Source organism: Scaptodrosophila lebanonensis, unplaced genomic scaffold (assembly GCF_003285725.1).
Source record: "Scaptodrosophila lebanonensis strain 11010-0011.00,11010-0021.00 unplaced genomic scaffold, SlebRS2 tig00000080-arrow-pilon, whole genome shotgun sequence".
Lineage (NCBI taxonomy): Eukaryota > Metazoa > Arthropoda > Insecta > Diptera > Drosophilidae > Scaptodrosophila > Scaptodrosophila lebanonensis.
In genome coordinates this window covers 2,074,510-2,080,005 of record NW_022060561.1, presented here as the reverse complement: position 1 = coordinate 2,080,005, position 5,496 = coordinate 2,074,510, and the positions used below count along the sequence as shown (strand labels likewise).

Below are 5,496 nucleotides of genomic sequence, written 5' to 3'. Positions count from 1 at the left end.
TCTTTAGAATTGTGGGCAGTGTTAGCAAAATTCTGGAATTTCTAGTTGAAATTAAAATAAACAAAAAATGAAGTGAACTAAAACTAAATAAATGATCTCTAACGACCAGCAGACTGAACTGATCGATCTGGACTCAGCCGTTTCCGACATAAAAGCTATTATCCAGACAGACCAACAGACCGGCAGACATGTCCAGATCAGTTTGTCTCGTCTTGCTGTCTAAGAATATATATTAGAGAGTATGTTATATAAAGTTATGCTTTATTCGATGAGAGGCATCCAATTTGTCTCTAATAGCCATAAGATTAGTTTGAACAACCAAATGTAGTTGTGGCTGACCCCAGAAAAACTACACATCTGGTTCGCTTAAGCATATTCTCGATGCACCCCTCGATACAAGACCTTTTTATATAAAACGGCCAGAATTCTAGAAATTTGTTGTCCAATTTATGCAGTCATGTTGTTATGCTACTGATTTATTTATCTACACTAAAGGAAGTTATAGCCATGAATGTAATATCTTGGCCAGCAGTTGTTGCTGCTTTGGTTCTCGTTAGCATGGACACAAACCCTAAACAAATGTGTAATTAAATAAAATATATAAACAAATAAATGTATGCAGCTGCTATAATATATAACTCATATTTGTTTAAATATTAGAATATTAATTAATTAATTAATTTTAATATTTAATATAAAATTTGTATTTCATTATGGGTCGCATTTGTTTGTATTTTTGTGTGCAAAAATAGAAATTTTCCCACACCGGGAATTGAACCCGGGCCTCCCGGGTGAGAGCCGGGTATCCTAGCCACTAGACTATGTGGGACTGGTTGAAAGAAAGTACAGAGATAAAATCATGAAGGAAAAGAGCAGCACATCCATTTAATTGCAAACAAACAATTTATTTCTATAACATTTAAAATAGCTTAGCCTTGGCCACAAGACTTAGCATCGAACAGAAACCAGAAAAGCTGACTCTTTAATTGATGGCAATAATATTATTTTTGTCTCAACGCTATTCCATCAGCAGTGACTAGCCCTACATATAGTATAGCCTTTACTGAAATAAACTATTTTATTTTTGGCATAAATGAAAACAAACATCGCACATCTGATTGATTAATTAGATTTTCACTTGAAAATATTCTCAACGGAAGTGGCACTTGATCTGTGCTTGAAGGTGTAGCGAAGATGATGCTGATGCTGATGTCTGTAGATATTCAATGCCATTTTATTTTCATGAGGCTCTTCTTTTCAACCGTGTGTGCTTAGCCACTTACTCGATGATATATCACTGACATGTGAAAAATATGAAAAACTAAACCAATGCGTTGAATGTTCGTACATTTGTATGTGCGAGTATGTGTTTAAGAACTCGCCCTCTCCACACCCCCACCCAATGCTCGCCAGTCGTCACCTCGCCACCCATCAACCCATCTTGGTTCGTCTGAAGGAGGCCTTTGCCGAAATGTCGCCCGTGGCTGTGACCGAAGCGCTGGGGCTGCGATGAAACAAATGAAGCAATAAATTTCGCTGACAAAAAACAAGCGACACACACACACATACACTTGCCTGCGTGTGTGTGTGTGTGTGTGAACTGAAAGTTGGCCCCAACCAAGTACATGCCGCTAAGTACGCGGGAATTTAGACTAAGTGCCTGCATGTGAACAGAACATGAATGTGGATGGATAACACGACCGGCATTGGACGTGGACGTGGATGTGGATGTGGACATCGCCAAGTCAAGTCGATGGTTGCTGATGCTGTGCTTCTCTGCTGCTGTGCCGTGTGTGTTTATATATCACTCACATGTATGTCAGATGACAAACAACTGACAAGTGACAAGCTTTGGCGTCAACGTCGACGGTGTTTCTGTTGCTCGCTTTTGTTGCGGAAAACGGTGCTGTGGCCACAGTGGAACAAAAAGGATTAGGGATTATTCCGGAGAAAGCTATTTTAGTTTGTTTTTGCTCTCATAATGTCAACATCTTAACCAAGTCATTACTTCTTAAGCCCAAATACAGTTAAAGTCGTAAGTGAAGAATCAGAAGAAATTCATCTTTACTACTATTCTTAAGGAAGCTAATATTTGAAGTTACTCTTTGGCTCTAGAGCAACAGAATTTCTACTGCTTTCTAGCTTGTATCTTCACCATATCTATAAGACTTTCACACAAACATCCAATTAGAAAATCAGTTTTAGAGTACGATTTTAAAACTTTAACACAATATATTAAAAAAAAGGTCTTAGAAAAAGCCTTACAACTTTCCAGCTTCTTCATGAAGCCATTTCTGTTCGACATGAGTGTTCTCAAATGTCAGAATTTTCTATAACAATCAATTTGCGTCGATGTCGGCAATAGAAAATCTTTTTCCGATAGAGATATCGACATAGTATTTTATAGTATTAAAATATAATATTATTATAATTATAATTTTTAATATTATTGATTTAATATTTTGCAAAATATGCACTGTATTTTAACCCACTGTGAACGGCCAAACTGACTGAATGATGAAATTTTTCCGATCCAATAGTAAAAGCAGCTTTAGAGTTCGATTTAAAAGCTTTAACACAATATATTAAAAAAAAAAGGTCTAAGAAAAAGCCATACAACTTTCCAGCTTCTTTTTGAAGCCATTTCTGTTCGACATGAGTGTTTCCAATTGTCAGAATAATCTAAAACAATTAATTTTCTTCGATGTCGGCAGTACAAAATCTATTTCCGATAGAGACATCAACAAAGTATAGTATTTTATAATATTAAAATAAAATATTATTATAATTATAATATTATTAAATTCATAATTTGGAAAATATGCACTATATTTTAACCCACTGTGCTCGGCCAAACTGACTGAATGATGAAATCTTTTCGGTTGGCTCTGTCGCCTATTTTCTTTTGGCATCAGCGAATTATGATGATTATGATGAACGCGTGGTTGTCCGATTTGCTCGACCGCCTCTTGCCAATCGCTGGTCCCCCCGATTCGACTGCCATAACCGGTCGGAGCCTGTCAACATGACGACGACAACGACAACCACGACGACGACGACGACGAAGACGACACTGACGACAAAGATGAGACGAGACAACGTTGGAGAATGTGGCAATTCTGCGGAATTTGTTTCGCAGCCAATGTTATGTATCCGAGCAATTGACTGCATCTCATCTCTGAGCATTCCACATAATCCCCAACCAAGTGTATTTGCGGCACATGTAAATCACTTTGTACCCGGTATCCGAGCGCAATCAGAGTGTCAAAAATTAAGAAGCCCAATTAGACGTTGCCACCTGTCAGCAGTTCGTCATTTTCATCCAAGAATATGACATTCATTCATGCGCCCGAATGACGAAGTAGACGAAACGCCTCAACGAGCGAGTTGTCGGTTTTGTTTTTGTTCTTCTTCTTCTTCTTGTTGGCAGAAATCTGTGTCGCCTGAATATGCACACTTCTATATACACGCATATTCAGATATTTATGTTTATGTGCTGGTCATAAATGTTGAGGCCATTATTGTGCCAAACGATACACTGTTTGTTGAATATTACGCCTGTCTGTATTTATTTTGGCTAAGAATATGATTTGTTTATGGAGCGTGACTCGAACCCATTGATTAAATGAAACTAACCGTAACATTATACCTTTTGAGTACTTCCTTGGTAATTGTTTTTAGATTACTCATCAAAAAAGTTTGACTACTATAAGGCACTAAATATAAAGCACTAACTATAAAACAAACGTAATAGTCGATGATCTTTTTTTCTGTCTGCTTTCAAACGATCCCCATTGAACCAATTTCGAGTTAGCTGATTTGCCATAAAGACTTTGAGTCTCCTCTTTTGTACTTTATGGCGATATGACAATAAGCATACAATATAAATATTTGCAGGTATTTTTGGGTAATTCCGATGCTGCTTATGCGAAAAAAGTGCCTACTCACATTTTGCTTTTCTAAGGAATCTCTTGTTGACGAATTTCTCACAAATTGTTCACAAAGCTCACAAGATTATTACACATAAACAAAATTGTGCCTTACATTCATTTGGAGGGCATGTTAGAGCAAAAAATACTAAATTTGTAAATCAATTTTGAAGAGCAGTAATCTTAGAAGGATTTTATACTTCCAAGAAATAATAATACATTGAAAGTGCATTGTTTAGGTCCTTTTTTAATATTCTTATTGGAAAATGATGTCACGCCGCATCTTTGCGGCCTTCGCTTTTAGTGTAAATTCAAAATAAACTATTTTATTTAACGTGACAATTTTAAGTAAACAGCATGCCTAATAAATTCAAATTTAATAGCAGTTGCCTCTCAACGATAATGAAACAGAAACTGTGACAAAAACGATGGGAAACGGAACATGCATAAATGTTCGACGTTTTTCAACACTAACTTCTTTGCAGCCCTGTTGGCGTGAAACGATGGACCTCAATTTTCAACTTATTCAGTGAACGCGCAACATTGCCTTTAAAGTGAGTGGAAAAATTAAATAAATAAGGCGAACTATTTAGCAGTTTGGAATTGTTGATAAACAACAAAGCTCTCTCAGCATGTTTTTACCGAAATCAGATCGTGATGCCATCTACAGGACGCTCTTCCAAGAGGGCGTCATCATTGCGGAGAAGGCCTCAACCAAGCCCCACCCAATACTGAAAACTCTAAGAATTTGCAAGTTATCAAGACGATGCAGTCGCTCAAGTCTCGCGGCTACGTGAACGAGCAACTGGCCTGGCGCCACTACTACTGGTGCCTGAATGACACTGGCATCGATTTTCTGCGAGATTATCTGCACCTACCGGCCGAGGTCGTCCCCAGCACTCTGAAGCGTCAACGTCGACCCGACTCCGTTCGCATGCCCCGCACCATGGGCAGCGCTCGGGCAGGAAAAACTGACGGGGATGAGCGCTCGACCTATCGTCGCACAGTGGAACCGGACGACGAGTTGGACAAGAAGGGCCAAGTTGGCGCCGGAATAGCTGCCGTGGAGTTTTGTGGCGGCTTTGGACGTGGCAAAAAGGCATAGGCCATGAATAAATAAACACGGCAACTGCGCTTGTGATCGGATTACAATATAATAACATCTGCATACTGAAAGTTTATATCAGCTTACGCAATCAAAATCAATAGTAAATAAAAATCATTTGGCAATCATTTTATTTATACTCACACTAAAGCTAAATATTTACATACAAGTATATCATCGACGGTTGAAAGCGTTGAAGAACTTTTTATTCTTTAATTGTAACTCTTAGCTACTCTGAGCCTTCGACTTTACTCCGGAATGGGACATTAGCGTCTGGTATTCTCTACATTAAGTGCTGGTACTTTGTGGATGTTGCCCAAACTCATCCTCTACTCGATCTTAATAGGCCTGTCAACCATCTTGGTAAGCTTCACCAACCGCACGATGCAGACCCCCTGAACGCCAGCGACAGTGCTGCGTGTTATAACTACTTTGGTGGTCAACATAGCTGCTATAATTTAT

At 38.5% G+C, this 5,496-nt stretch overlaps 1 non-coding gene and 1 pseudogene across 1 annotated transcript; one reads left to right on the top strand and one right to left on the bottom strand.

The window, feature by feature from the left end:
• Positions 1 to 757: 757 nt before the first annotated feature.
• Positions 758 to 829, bottom strand: Trnae-cuc. Its single transcript has one exon. It is a non-coding gene; the product is annotated as a tRNA-Glu (tRNA).
• A 3,674-nt stretch (positions 830 to 4,503) lies between these two features.
• On the top strand, positions 4,504 to 5,162 carry LOC115625982 (annotated as a pseudogene).
• Positions 5,163 to 5,496: the final 334 nt, after the last annotated feature.